Source organism: Meriones unguiculatus, chromosome 12 (genome assembly GCF_030254825.1).
Source record: "Meriones unguiculatus strain TT.TT164.6M chromosome 12, Bangor_MerUng_6.1, whole genome shotgun sequence".
Classification (NCBI taxonomy): domain Eukaryota; kingdom Metazoa; phylum Chordata; class Mammalia; order Rodentia; family Muridae; genus Meriones; species Meriones unguiculatus.
In genome coordinates, this window is record NC_083360.1 from 82,581,701 (window position 1) to 82,596,220 (window position 14,520).

The 14,520-nt window shown below is 42.9% G+C and overlaps 1 protein-coding gene across 8 annotated transcripts in view; it reads left to right on the forward strand.

The window, feature by feature from the left end:
* Dab1 (DAB adaptor protein 1) overlaps positions 1 to 14,520 on the forward strand; it is a 1,075,378-nt gene that overhangs the window by 591,048 nt on the left and 469,810 nt on the right. The window contains exon 4 of one of the 8 annotated variants that reach the window (XM_060366052.1): positions 13,023 to 13,091. The exons of the other annotated variants lie outside the window; for them this stretch is intronic. The gene's annotated coding sequence lies outside the window, so the exon portion shown is untranslated. The remainder of the gene's footprint in view (positions 1 to 13,022; positions 13,092 to 14,520) is intronic. 8 annotated transcript variants of the gene reach the window in all.

Below are 14,520 nucleotides of genomic sequence, written 5' to 3' on the forward strand. Positions count from 1 at the left end.
AGTAGCAAAATAATTACAGCTCTAAGGTAGCAACCAAAATGTTTATGATTTCTGAGGAACTATATTAAAAGGCCACAGCGTTAGGAAGGTTGAGAACCACTGACTTAATGTGTCCCAGGACTGTGCTAAGTACTCTGTATTTCTGATGTCAAGGAATCTTCATAGTAACCCTCAGGTCAACACTCTTTCCTTACTCTACAGGTGAGGCATGCAAAGTTTATAAACTTCAGGTGTCTCTGTCAACTTACATAGCTGCTCTGTGGCCGAGAGCACAGCACTGCCTGCCTGTGGACTCCTGCTTTGAAGACTTCTCTGTCCTTCTGAGAGGGCTTGCTCTGTGGGATTCCCCCCTGCTTTGCCGGAGCTCAGTCTCTTCTTCAGTTGCACCCCTGGAGTTTGCGGGATCAAATATCTCTTCTCTCAGTTCTTCTCTTTCATTCCTTCCTTTGATAGCTGTTTCCTCCCAGTTTATAAACCTACTCAGGTTTGCCTCATCTTAAACAAACAACAGTTAAACTTGCCCTGAGCATTTACCTTATTGAGTGATTATTCTCATTTTTATACTAGCTTCTATTGAGGGCTGTGGCTAGGTTTTCTTCCTGCAGTCTGACTTCTATGTGAGGTGCTCCTTGTTTTCTTTCTATTGAATTTCAAAAATCAGTATTTCTAATGCAAAGCGATAGGAATAAATTTCTGGGCAACACTAGGTAGGTGATGCAGAGGCACCTTGGATCCAGAGAAATCATCTTGACTCCTTGTCCACACCTACCTTGTTCCAGCCTCACTCTTGTCCTGATTGTCTCCTCTGCAGTAGTTACTGACCTCAGCTGTAAGTCATGTAAGTTAACCTGTATTTACCCCCAGAGTCCCCCTCTTTCTTCCCCAGGAGCCATGTACAGCCAGCCCAATGCACACACTCATAATCCTCCAGTTCTCTGCCACACAGATGTAATGGCCTTTGTAGTCTACTTCCAGATTATTGTCAATAGCCATTTTCACTTGCTTTTTTAACCATCTCTTATCCAGCCCTCTTTTTTCTTTAGGTAGTAGGTAAAAACTACAATGCTCAAATCCCTATGTAGCATTCTCAGTGTCCTAAGCTCTTAATACTTTGCTAAGAATGTCTACCTGTTGTTTTTCTATACCAAAGCCTCTAACCTTATCCCTCACCAAATTACTACTTTAAAATTATTTTTTTAAACAATGAATTGGTTAAAGACTCATATATATATATAAAACTCCAACTCACTAAGCCTGGCCTTTGCTCATATTTTGTCCTCTATCCCCACACTTTCCCAAATGAGAAGTAGAAGCCCCTACCTTGTGCCCCGATAGCCACAGAAGCCTTCCCTCCAGCATCAAGCATGCTGGTCTGCAATTTTCATCTTTCCTGTGTTCTTTGGTAGAGAGATCATTGAAATCAAGCATCTTATATTGTTTATTTCTGTGTTGTGTCTAGCAATGTACCTGCCACCAAGTGCCTATTAAGATAATTTTTGTTGACTCCATTGGGTATAAATTACCCCTAGATGAGGATTTTTTTTTAATGAAAGCTGCCTGGCAGCAGATATATGAATAGAGCCCAAAGAGACAACCTAGTTTGGAAGGCACAACTGGATAAACAGACCACCCCAGACTAGCTCTGGCTGTGATGACAGAGCAGTTCCCACTGTGAAGCCACAATATGGAGGAGCTGCAGTACTTGCTCCATCTGGCTTCAGGGAAGCAGGAGAGGCACTCACTGGGGAGAAAAGGAGTTCTTCTCAACATTCCTGCATCTCTGCTGTGGACCAGTTCACATAAAGATATGAATAATGTTTCTCAGCCAGGAAACTCACTCATGGATAGTCAAAGGCCTGTCTCAGGGGAGGGCCTCAGTCTTTGTTCTCCTGGATAACCATAAGGAGTGCTTGTTTCAAGTTCCAGGTAGAAATATACCTTGTCATCTCTTTTCTCCCATTCTTGGCCTACAAAGCAATCTATAAAGAAGGGCTTTACTCCTCACTATTAAGGGATTTGCTGCAGTTGTGGATACTCCAGAGGCTCCAGGATATGTAGTGGTTGACCTAATGAGTTCAGGAGTGGAGGTTTTTAAGCCGGTCTGTATTTACATAAGGAATGGTGCTGGTGCAAGTAGCAAGCAGTGAACTCTCAAGTCTGTCATTGACTTTAGTGGCCCTGTATCCTTCCACTATGAGTTCAAGTGGCTTGCTAGGCTGCCTCAGCTCTGCTTGCCAATGCTCCCTTTCCATGTTATGGAATGATCCATTTAATCTAAGCAGGGGAACTCTGGCTCAGCATCCTTGAACTTTGTGTGATTGCTCTTGCAATTACTGTCTCTCCTCACTGTTGCTGGATTCTGGCCTTGTGCACAGAACAACACTCACAGAAGATTAAGACCTTACTGAGGAAGAGATTTTACCTGACTTTACCCCATTTCCAAGTAGTGTTGATAGACATCTATTTTATGAGTGAGATGACAGGAGAAACAACAGTTTATTGAGCAGCAGAGACAACTTAGCAGATAGTGTGCTCCTGCCTACAGTACCCTGTAGGCAATGGCAGGGAATGCTGACTGACAAGCACCCACTAGGGCCATAGGAGATACATGAGAAGGTAGGAAATGGGCAACCTAAAGGCAGTCCCATCTGGCTCTGTCATCTGATGTGATTTGGAATGAGATTTTGAACCCCTCAGAGATTCAAATTTATCAACTGTAAAGAGGTGTTAATGTTATTACATGGCTGTTCTTAGAAATTCTAGAAACTAATTATGCAAAGATTCCCAGCACATTCCTGGATACCATTGCTTTGTATATGTTTTTCTTTGGGCCATTTGGGACACCCAAAGGCAACTTGGACAAGATACTAAGTTATTTCTTTTCCAACTAATTACAAAGAATGTTACTTATTCCTAAAGACAGTATGTAGTAAACTCTCTGGAAGTAATGTACTCAGGGAACTTATAATACACACGTGATATTAGGAAGCAGAGAACACTGTGAAGAAGAGATAGAACAGAAAGGTCGATGAGATGAATAGATGGGTGGATGGATGGATGGATGGATGGATGGATGGATGGATGGATGGTTAGACAACTGACAAATGGTAGGCAGCTAAAGATTAATGCAAGCAAATAAAACAGAGTTTTATTGTGTTAGGCTTGCTATTATTGACTGTTGGTGAATAAAGAATTTGGTGAATAAATTCTCCAATAAACTATTGGTGAATAAAGAAATGATTTGTCAAAAGGCATGAGTAGTGGAGGGAAGACTTATATGTGGAATTGTCTGTGGGGAATACAATTAAAAGAGAATTTAAGCAGCAGACAGTCAAGAGTTCTTGCAGTCCCGCAGCTACCTAACCTAAATCCTAATCCACGCAAGAATCCTGTTGATAAGCCCCCATTACTAGTGGTCTAGCCTCAGGAGAGCAGAGAATGGACTGCTTCCTATCAACTGTTCCACGAACAGTGTCTAATACTAACAGCTCCTGTTTATTGGCAGTCTGCTTGTTCTACACATTATTTCAAATCCTCTCATACCCTGAGAAAGTGTTATTATCCTCATTTTACAAAATGTCAAAGTGAGATGCCCAGATCTTGCACCTAACAATTAAGGACCCCGGAATTTAGCCAGGTCTCTAAGGTCCGGTGTCCTGCCAAGTTACGTCTGTCTACAGAACACATTTCTGTGCATCGAAAAGAGTTCCTGGGTGCCAATCCTGTCCAGCCTTGGAACTCACCTCTCAAAGGCCTTTCCTGAAGTAAAGGATGGTTCTTCATACCCCCAATGTCTATAGAGACCTCACTGGTTCTTTTTATTCTTTTCAATATGGTACTTAGAACCATCCCTTGTAAATCTCATTTCTGTTTCATAAATTTGTTCTTTGTTCTTTCTTTAAATTAGAGTTATCCAAAGCTAATCACAATTTTAAATGACTTGCTCTTGATTTCATGAAGGCTTACCTAAAAGAGGTCTATTATCTGTCCCACTGCACAGTCCACAGTCTCCTCTCCAAAAGATGTATTAGTGACTTTAGCTATTCAAGGGATTCAACTGACTGTGCATGTTTGGGTCAGTGTAATTTGATTTATCAGACTCTTTAAGAGTGTCCTTGATGGACTCAGTGTCTGCCTGGGGATGGACTGAGGAAGCTCACCGCAAAAAATGCCTTCTGACCTTCAGGTCTCAGAGACAGCAGATGATGTCATGCAAGTAGAACTAACTCCCAGCAGAAAGTGCTTGCCTCTGACAGGGAGGGCTTCTGGAATCAGATCTGCTCTTTCCATCTTCACAGACCCTAGATGTTGGGATTTAGGCCTTCAGTTTAGTTTTGTTGAAAGCCTACTATGTGACAGACACCATGAAAAGCACTGAAGAGGCCAAGTCAAGATATGCTATCTGGGCTGGAGAATCTTACAACTGTAAACAACAAAAAGGCTCAGAGGGAAGAAACCTACCCAGTACAGAAACATTCTGAGCTGTTAATCTATACTCCAATCAGAAAATGTTCTGTACCCACAAGCAGCCCATTTCTTTGAGAGACAATAGAAAACACTGGTTAAGAGTTTTGTCTCTAGGGTTCCATCACTCAGACATTTCATTTAAGCTCTTTGTTACTCAGTTTATCGATGACAAAATAGGGACCTATCTTATACGTCACTGTGATAACTTAATGTACATGAGTTATTGAAAACAGAGCCCAGCACTGGAGGTTGCTGGACCAAACATGGAGGTTGATACTAGTAATTTCATTACTGCTTCCAAGAAGAAATGCCTCTGTGTGTTAACTTCAAAGTTGCATCTGCCCACTAGGTCCAATTCTGTCCCCATGGGCCTCACCAGGCTCAAACACTGTTTAAAAGCAATCAAAGGCACTTGGTTAAATTGATTTTTTTTAAGTCATGGGGTTTGGAGGCAGGGAGCAAGTGTGTCTGGGCTCTCCTTTTCAGAAGCAAGTGCTACTGCACCTTTAACTCATAACCCCCCTGCCTTAGCTTTCCAGCTTCTGGGACTATGGGCATGTTACTACTCCAGGATAAGAGAAAAATGGTGTTCTTTTACTTTATTTGGCAAAAAACTTAGACTACAGCAATTACAAACTAATGTTATGTAAGACTAATACATAGCCTATGTATTCAAAGTCTGGTTGCTCTACACAGAGATGATACAGATGGTTATAAATGCAAATCTGCTCCTAAGTGAACAACAAATAAAGAGTCAACCATGGATGAAGAAAGGAGGAGGGGGAAGAGGAGGAGGAGGAGGAGGAGGAGGAGGAGGAGGAGGAGGAGGAGGAGAAGAAGAAGAAGAAGAAGAAGAAGAAGAAGAAGAAGAAGAAGAAGAAGAAGAAGAAGAAGAAGAAATCATGTCTAAAAAGATGATGTGAAAGTTGTGAACTGGTAGGTTAAAAAGTTGCTTCTACTCAGATTTCAGATATCAGAGATTCTTTGGTGCCACTTATCACACCAGAGGAACAAGGACAACGGGGACACAGAATTCCAGAAAGAGACAGCAGCAAAGAGGCAGAAGATGAAGGACAGTATCTGGAAGATGTCTGGGGACAGGGAAGTAAGGTGAATGGATAAAGCAGAGAACTAGAATGGCAATGTTTGAAAGCAAAAATGGAACTTGACCTTCATTTTTTATGCCCACCATTCCCAATGGGGTGATATTTTGCACTGTCTAAAGGCAGTTTTATTGTCATGATTGGAAAGGTACTATGGGCACCTGGTGGGTAGGAGCCGGGGAGGCTGCTAGCTATCTTACAATGCTCTGTGTAGAGAGCTCCATAGCCAAGAGTAGACCTGTCCAATATCTGATGCTTTAGAGTCTAAGAAACCCCTACTCAGGAGGGAAAAGGAAACAAGCTAGTATGGTCCATTGAATTCCTCTGATGTGGCGACCCTAGTGAGGAAGAGCAATTGAAAAGGATTAAATAAGGACGTTTGGAAGAAGCACCAAGAAGACCTGGAGAGGGCAGAACTCTGTGAGCATTCGAGATAGGGATGGGGAATATTGACCTACCAGGTCTGCTGAAACTAACTGGAAACACCGAGCCCAACAGGGGGACTCAACAAATAAGAAACTCTTACGGGCTGGGGAGATGGCTCAATGGGGAAAGCGATCGCTGAGGAAGTGTGAAGACCTAAGTCCAGAGCCCCAGAACCTTTCTAAAGCTGGATGTGGCAGCACTGGAACCCCAATCCTCCTACAGTGACAGGCCACTCCCTGGAAGCTCATGGCGAACTAGCCTGGAGTACACAATGGCAAACAGCAAGAAAAGGCCTTGTCTCAAACAAGATGGAAGGCCAGCAATGTCACCTGAGGTTGTCCTCTGACCTCCACATGTACATGGTTGCACACTTATGCCCACGCTTACATATACAAACATGTATACCACATAACACACACATGCACACACACAGGCACAGGCACAAGCACACACACACACACACACACACACACATACACTAAAACAGTACCAAGTAAAAATATGTAAGATAGCATCACTAACTGTGTGTGTGTGTTTTTTTCCAGGTTGCTTTAAATAAATGCTCCTAATTGTGAATTGTTGTAGATTCACAGGTATATTCTGCTGAAAATACAGAAAACCTACATGCCTTCTCACCTGGGTACCCTAAGGTTGCTATCTTCCATTGCCACTCCTTTATTTAAGTCTCACCAGTTTTTCACTTGTTTTTCTGTTGTAGAATGCAAACCAGAATACCACGATATACATAGCCTCCATATGTTTTATGTGCATATTTGTTGAAAAATAAATGTATTTGCAGTGCTTTCAGTCAGCCCTGTCTTGAGTTGTGAGCAGGCCCGGGTGAATTCAGCGAGAACCTCTCTTGCTTTGGTAACATCAGCTGTCAACTTTGCTCGGGAGTTCTGCGGATGCCATCTTGGCAAAGAATCAGGCCTGCAACTGACACTTTACACTGTAAATGAAATTGCTATATTAAGCCAAGCTATAGCTTTCTAACGCTTCCCTGTGGAAGAATTAAGTCTCTCAAATATAGTGCTATTTTTAAAGAGATTCAACAGGAAAGAAAAGCTTTTGTTTACAGGTATTCTCAAAACAAACAAACAACCACAAAAACCACAAAGGAACTTTAACCCATAATATAAAACAAATTGCTAGGCCTTTGCAAACAGTCCTCAGTACGCAAATACGAATGTTTAATTCTTCTGAGCTCACGCCAGTGGGGCAGCTGTTGTCTGCCATCTTGCCATCTCTGCCTAGCTCTTGCCAGTCTTCAGTCTGTAAGCAGAGAAACCAGCATGGTACCTGGCCACTGAGGGTCCCGTCCTTCACTTCTGTCCCTCCTGAATTTCCTCTCCAGGCATTTCCTCCTGGCTTCAGCTCTGGCTCTTCCTTCTCCTATTTCTGTACCCCAAATCCTGACAACCATTCAGCCTCTTGTTGTCTTCTTTTGCTTTATATTACAAACAGGAACCGTTAATGTGGCTTTATTGCGAAAAAACTGTAACTTTCAAGCAGATGCAAAGGACAGAGAACTTTAAATTATCCATAGACTGGAATTCCATCACTATCAATATCTCTTCATTTTGCCTCCTACATGTGTTTATAGAAACTATAAACACCACTATACACACTATACACATACATTACATGCATACACATACTTACTACAAACAACACTACACACACTGTACATGAACACTGCACACACAGCACACACACACATGAACACACATACTCACCCTTGCACCCCTCCTCTGCCTGGCCTTGACAACCCGTGTTTAAATAGCCCAAGTACTGTTGTTACATATCTCCGTGCCTGTTACACTTTCATTAGTCATTCCAAGTCATTCTGTTAGTGAATAATGGTGACTCCATTAAAAGGTTTGCACTAGGGTCTTCATCTAAACTTACACAAATATTCATTTCAACAAGCATTTGTTGGGTACCCATCATTTGCAAAGTTTTAGGGACACAGACATATAGTCTCTCACTTGTACCACAGTACAATCCAAGTGAATGGCCTTAATGGAAAGTTTAGTCAAATGAAGTTATTTATAGCATGAGCCAAGGAGAAGAAGCTATAAATCTTGACAAAGGTTTTCAGAGTCAGTGCCTAAATGAACAGCTCTTGATTGTGGAGTCATATGTGGTGATTTGAAGTGTGGGATTGGCCTGAACTTGAGCTCAGCCCTCTTGGATGACCAACAGTTTGGGGAAGTTCCCCAAAAAAACCTTTCAGGGCAGAGTCCTAGGAAGGAAGTAGTTATCCTAAATAGCTTTGTACAGTACAAATATTACAACGTATCTCTGTGGACCAGGTTCTGAAGCAATAAAGGACTGGGAGGATTTGATGTCAGGTGAATGGTGCAATAGAGAAGAGGGACTGCAGTGCCCGCCTGGCAGAGTGTCCTACCTTCGCCAGATTAGGATTCTTAGAAGGGAATATTCCAGAACAGAGCATTTCAAGAAGGACCAGAAAACTAGTGATGGGTCTGTGAGGTTGCCACGAGCCAGATTACACAGACTTATGAGCTGTGAGGTGTGATTGGAATACTATTCTAGAACAGGATTATTGGGAGGTTTGAGAGAGGCACAGTAAATGCAGGGTGGGGCTTTATAAGGACTGCTGCATGCCATGTGGAAACAACGTGAGGTAGAGAAGGGGAGACAAATTAGAAACCTTGAAGTAACAGAGGGAGAAAAGAACATGCCAGAAAGTGTGGAGGAGAGGAAAGGCTGCAAGCAAGCCTAGGCTACACCCCACCCAACCATCTTCAGTCAGGGAACTTTTTGAAAATTACTTAACTTCTGTTAACCCTCTAATCTTATCCGTGAAGTGGGGATTAACAAATTGTGGGAGATACATGAAAATGCATATGAAAGCAATGAGTGATGGCCTGCTGCCTTATTATGAAAACGGTAGCGTGCCATGGGAATTAAAGTGTTGAATCTCTCATCTGATCTTGAGGCCAATGGCCAGCCATAAAACAGCTTGAAAGACCGGTTGGTAACGGGTATTGCATACATCATTCAGATTCTTTCTTCAGTGTGAGTGTGTGTATGTGTGTGTGTGTGTGTCCCTCTTACTTTTGACCACAGTAACAATATCCCCCAAATGCTTAGCAGTTTGTTTTAAACAATAAAGTTTAGCCGCTAAGGTTTCTTCTCTCCCTCCATCACATTCCTATGGCTGCTTCACTCAGAGCCTCGTTCATCTGACCTCAGGTTAGGGAGGAGAGGGTTTATTTACTTCAACTACAGTGCCCATCATTGATGGAAGTCAGGACAGGAACTCAAACAGAGCAGAAACTTGGAGACAGGAGCTGATGCATAGGCTGTGGAAGGTAATGCTTTTTGCCTTGCTCCCTCTGGGTTGTTCAACCTGCTTTCTTATAGAACCCAGGACCACCAAGCATGGAACCATCCACAATGGGGTAGGCCTCCCCCAACAATCACTAAATAAGAAAATGTCCTACAGCTAGATCTTAGGAAGGTATTTTCTCAGTTAAGGCTTCCTCATTTCAGATGACTTTAGTTTGTGTGTCAAATTGACATAAGACCAGCCAGAACAAGCATGGACTACTGGAATGAGTAGATGTGAAGTCAGGAAGACTTAGCAATAACTTAGGGTCTGAGGTGTACCGTGCTGTGTGGGCTTGCATACATCACTTCACCCTGCCCCGTTTGGGCCGTGTTTTAGGCATTTACTGCTGTGTGGCTGATCAAAGCATTAAACACCAATCATATATTATATCCCATAGGCTCTGAAGGTCAGAATTGTGGAAGCAGCTTCCACAACAGCATTTATGGCTTACATCCTGGATCAGTTGAGGCTCTGGTCACTCAAGCTTGACTTTGTTGGAGGACATGCTTCCAAGCTCAATCCCGGGCCTGCTGGCTTTTGCCCTTCATCACAGCAGTTTCTCACTGGGCTTGCTCCACATATGGCAGCTTCTCCCAAGTACACAGTCTGACAGAGAGAAAGGGCCAGGGATCTTCACAACCCAGGCTCAGGACTGACAGTGTTCTGCCACTTCCTCCTATCACACAGGCCCCCTATGAGAGAGTGTACAAAGCAGTGAGAGCATAGGGAGGAAGGTCTCCTTTGGTCTTGGTGGAGGCTGGCTACCACCAGCAGGGACGAACAGCATGGCTGTCTAGAACAGGACACTTAAATTGAAGCCTCAGCTTGACCTGTGCAGGGAACCCTTCTCACCACTGCCCTGGTACTCCTGATGCTCAGCCCCTCCATCTCCCTCTCATGTTCTCTAAGCTCTGCCATGATTCTCATTGCCTCCTTGTACCCAGTCTGCTCTTCATGCTTTCAACCATGATTCCTCCCTTCTCCTCCACACCATAGGGTCTTCTTTCCTAATATCCCAAGATAGTATCCTGCTGGGCCTGGCCTCCCACAGAACTAGGGACAGGCCCTTCTTCATAGCCTCAGAATAAACCACCATCTTCATCATGTCACCCAGAAGGATTGATTGCCTTATGGAAGTCACTTGGATTGAAGCTGTGGCTCGGGCATCCACTGACTGAATTTGGGATTAAAAAGAGCTGGTACTCTTTTTAGTCAGGCGTATTTACAAACTTTAGCTTATTTACGCACATACGTTTTATCACGGGGCAGTGGCCACATCTCATTGGAGCTCAATTAATTGATCATAACATGAGACTATGTCCCAAATATCCCTGAACTCCCTTCTCATTCATCTGCGCCTGATCTGTAATCTTCTCTCTTCTGGGATCCGTTGTTGCAACTCTGTGTGTTCACAGTCTGTGCAGGCCTGACCCTGGAGTACAACCCTTGTACCCTTTAACAGCCAGTTTACTTTAATAAAGTTGCTCAAGTTCTTTGAGGCTGGAAAAATAACAACCCCTAATAATGGATTTTAGCGCTGGAAGGGACTACTGATGACACTGTGGTTTTCAAGAGGTTTGGTGTCACATGTAGTACCAAATAGTAGGCAACAAATGTTGACTTCTTTCTTCTTGTGTGTGCTAGAGGTAGCACCAAAGCAAACACACGGGCACACTCCATCTATCCAAATCCATCGTGTTACACCTCCCTTCTCCTATGAAAATATTCGTGCTCAAAAATTTAACCGTTTTTTTTTTTTTCCTCACAATTGAAGTGTTGCTGAAGGGAACGGTATAGACTGGTCCCTACATGGCTGAAGAAAGGTCTCACAAAGGCCAACCATGTTATATGGCATGGTGGTGGCAGATTGTATCAGTCTGTCCAAGCCTACGTTTTTCTACCCACAAAATACAAGGAGGGAATCGGCTACCTTTAGAGACTTAGATTCAGCAACACCATGATTTCAATAGAGTCCCAAGCTAGGGCTTGGCACATAGTAGGTATTTAGTAAACACGTTAAGCCCTTCCTAAGGCATGCAACGCTCCATCTGTTTTTGTTATAACATACTTTTTGCATGGCCACTAACTACCAGGCTACCAAAATCTGTCATCCGTGCCTTAAGGGACAGCCTTCCTAATCCGGCTCCATGCAGGAGAACTGATTGGGCCTGAGCCTCCAATGTTTGAGATTATGGCATCATGTTCCTCCTGTCAGGAAAAGCCTTGGACCACCTTGTCACTGGGCCCACATTTGTCATGCAGAGAGACTCTCTTCTCATTACTCATCTCACGTAGCCTCATTATTTATGTACAACTCACAGATGATCTTTGGCCTTTTTTAATTACATTTATTTTTACTGTCTTCTATAATCCTACCATGTTTTCAATTACCCCCTTACTCATTCAGAAGAGTCCCCTCTTTTAGCATAAAAAAAAACAAGTAATTTTGCAAAGTAGCTCAAAGGTTTCTCTCTCAGTAAGAATCATTCAGTTCAACGTTCTGTCATCCAGTGTTCCAGAAGAAAAGCAATTCCTTAGCTTACAAAAGATACCAACTTTTCTGCCTTCTTTATCTGTTACATATCTTTCAGTATTAGATGTGAATCCCCTATGCCAAACCAAGAGAATTCCCTCTCCTGCCTTAGATTTTGTTATTTTAAAGGTTCCCAGTGTTTTGTTTTGTTTTTATTTTTCAAAAGATCATTTGCTCATTTTTTCCAATTCATCAAATCATGAAAGTCAACAATAGGGTGGGGAAAAGATGCCTATGAAATATTTGGTTGTTCACTAGAAACCCTTGGTCTGTATAGGCTGAGCTAGTGTGTCTCTCTCCCTAACTACTGCTTCCTCAGAAAGCAGACAAGCTCCTCTCCTATCAGAGAACTGCTTCAGCTAAGGTCTGATCTCCAGCATCAAAGGAGAAAGGCTTAGGAGGTTCCCCAAAGAAGGAAGTCATCACAGTTATAATGCGACACTGCAATTTCTAAGCTAGTCCATGACAGAGATCATTGGCTTTTTGTTCCCCGATATCTCCTGAGCACACACGCACGGCCTACCCCTGGCTGGTGTTCTGTGGGTCACTGTGACTAAAGAGTCAGAGAGTGAGTGGGCCCTAAAGAATCCCATAATCATTGTGAATGTTAATTTGCTTTCTGCCCTTCTGGTGTTATAGATGAATTCAGTGAGTCTGAAGAGAGACGGCTAGAATGCTAAGGTTTGGTGCCCCTTCTGAAACTCGTGTTGAAATTTAATTGCCACGACACGATGGAGGTAAAAGACAGGACCTTGGAAAGGTGATTGGGCCATGATGACTGAATCCTCATAAATAGAAGAATGTAGTTATCACAGGAGTAGGGTCTTGATAAAAGAAGGAATTTGGCTGTCATTCTTTTATTAATTATTATTGGGCTTTGGTGTATGGGTGTTTTGCCTGTATGTGTGTCTGTGAACCACTTGCTTTCTGTGCCGGGTGTCTACAGAGGCCGGAAGAAAATATTGGATCTCCAGGAACTGGAGTTACGGATAGCTGTGAGACGGCTGCTAATAATGGATCTAGAGTCCTATGGAAGAGTAGCCAGTGCTCTTAACTGCTGAGCCATTTCTCTGCCCTTGGCTTCACTTCTTTCTTTCGTTTCATGCATTTTTCCCTTCTTTCCTTTTAGTGTGATGTAGCATTGAAAGCCATTACCAGATGCAACCCATTCATCTTGGATTCTCAAACCCCACAAAATGTGAGTCAAGACAACTTCCAATGGTTATGTTTTTCAAAATCTGGAATATTTTATAGGGCTCCAGAAAACAGTTAAAGGCAGCTCCCAAGGCAGTCACTTGCAGCAGTGAGCCTAGAATACAGATCCTCAGATACCCTAGTTTCTGGGCATGCTGCTGCCATTCTGTACTGAGTAAGGGACTTGGGCCTAAAACCGGCAGCTAAAGACAGAGGCAGCTTGAAGCTCTTGTCCTCAGCTTTCTACAGCTTATATTTCCTCAGCCTTTCTAGCAAAGAAGGTAGGGTGAACAGCAGAGGCATGGGGGACTCACAGCGCTCTTATAGCTGCTGGGAAAGATCTCTAGGGAGACAAGAAGCTGAGCATCCCAGTTTTTCTTAGAAAAGGGCATATGGGGTCAAAGAACAAACAGAATGTAAACTAGAGATAAAATGGAACCAACCAAGGAGAGAGTTATTGCCAATATGCCACCTATACAAAGTTAAGTGAGATCCCTTCGTTCTTCCATGCTTCTGGGAACACTATAAAAACAGAAATTTGGAGAAGATTATGCCCTCATGGGAGCTTAGAGTTTATTGAAAGGGGGGGCTACATGGCAACCATGACATGCTAAGCAATGTCATGAAGCAAGCCAGAGAAATGGCTTCTATCCTTCAATGATCCTTGAGAATTGCCTTGAAAAACATCCAGGACCTACCCAAATCAGTTGAACCTGAACCCTGACAATAGAAGTGGTGGTCCTGCTACAAGACAGAGACCATGATCTTCCAGCCATAGAAGAACCTAAAGCGCACATATTAAATAGAACTTCACTGCGGAGGTCTAGAAATTCAGAGTTACCAGAGCATAGAGACCCAGAATATCTCTGCTGAAAATTCCCTCAAGGTACTTCAGATGACGAGGCACTTTTGGGAACCTCTTCATACTGTGCTATGACACAGTATGATGAGCCATACATAAATGTACTACTGACAATAGCCATCTATTGTAGTCACATTAAACAAGGTAAAGAATGGGTGAATAGTGTTAGTTGTGATTATATTCTTTATTTAACAAATGCAATTGGTTTTTGTCTTGCTTTCTTTTTTTCTCATTGCTCTGACTGCAAAGCAGTCTAAGGCAGGAAGAATTTATTGTGGCTCATGGTTTAAAGGATACAGTTCCACAGGCATGGCTGTGGGAACATGAGACAAGAGTCATATTGTATCTCTAGGCAGGTAGTTGGCATTTAGTTGCCTCTTTCCATTTTTCCTTTACAGTCAGGCCTGAACTTTAGCATCATAGGATGGTGCCGCCCATATTTGGGCTAGATTCTACTTTCTCAGTTAATACTCCCTGGAAATGCTCCACACCACACGCAAATGTATGCCTCAATAATATCCTAGGTATTTCTTAATTCGATTAGGTTGGTGACCAGAATTGATCATTACCA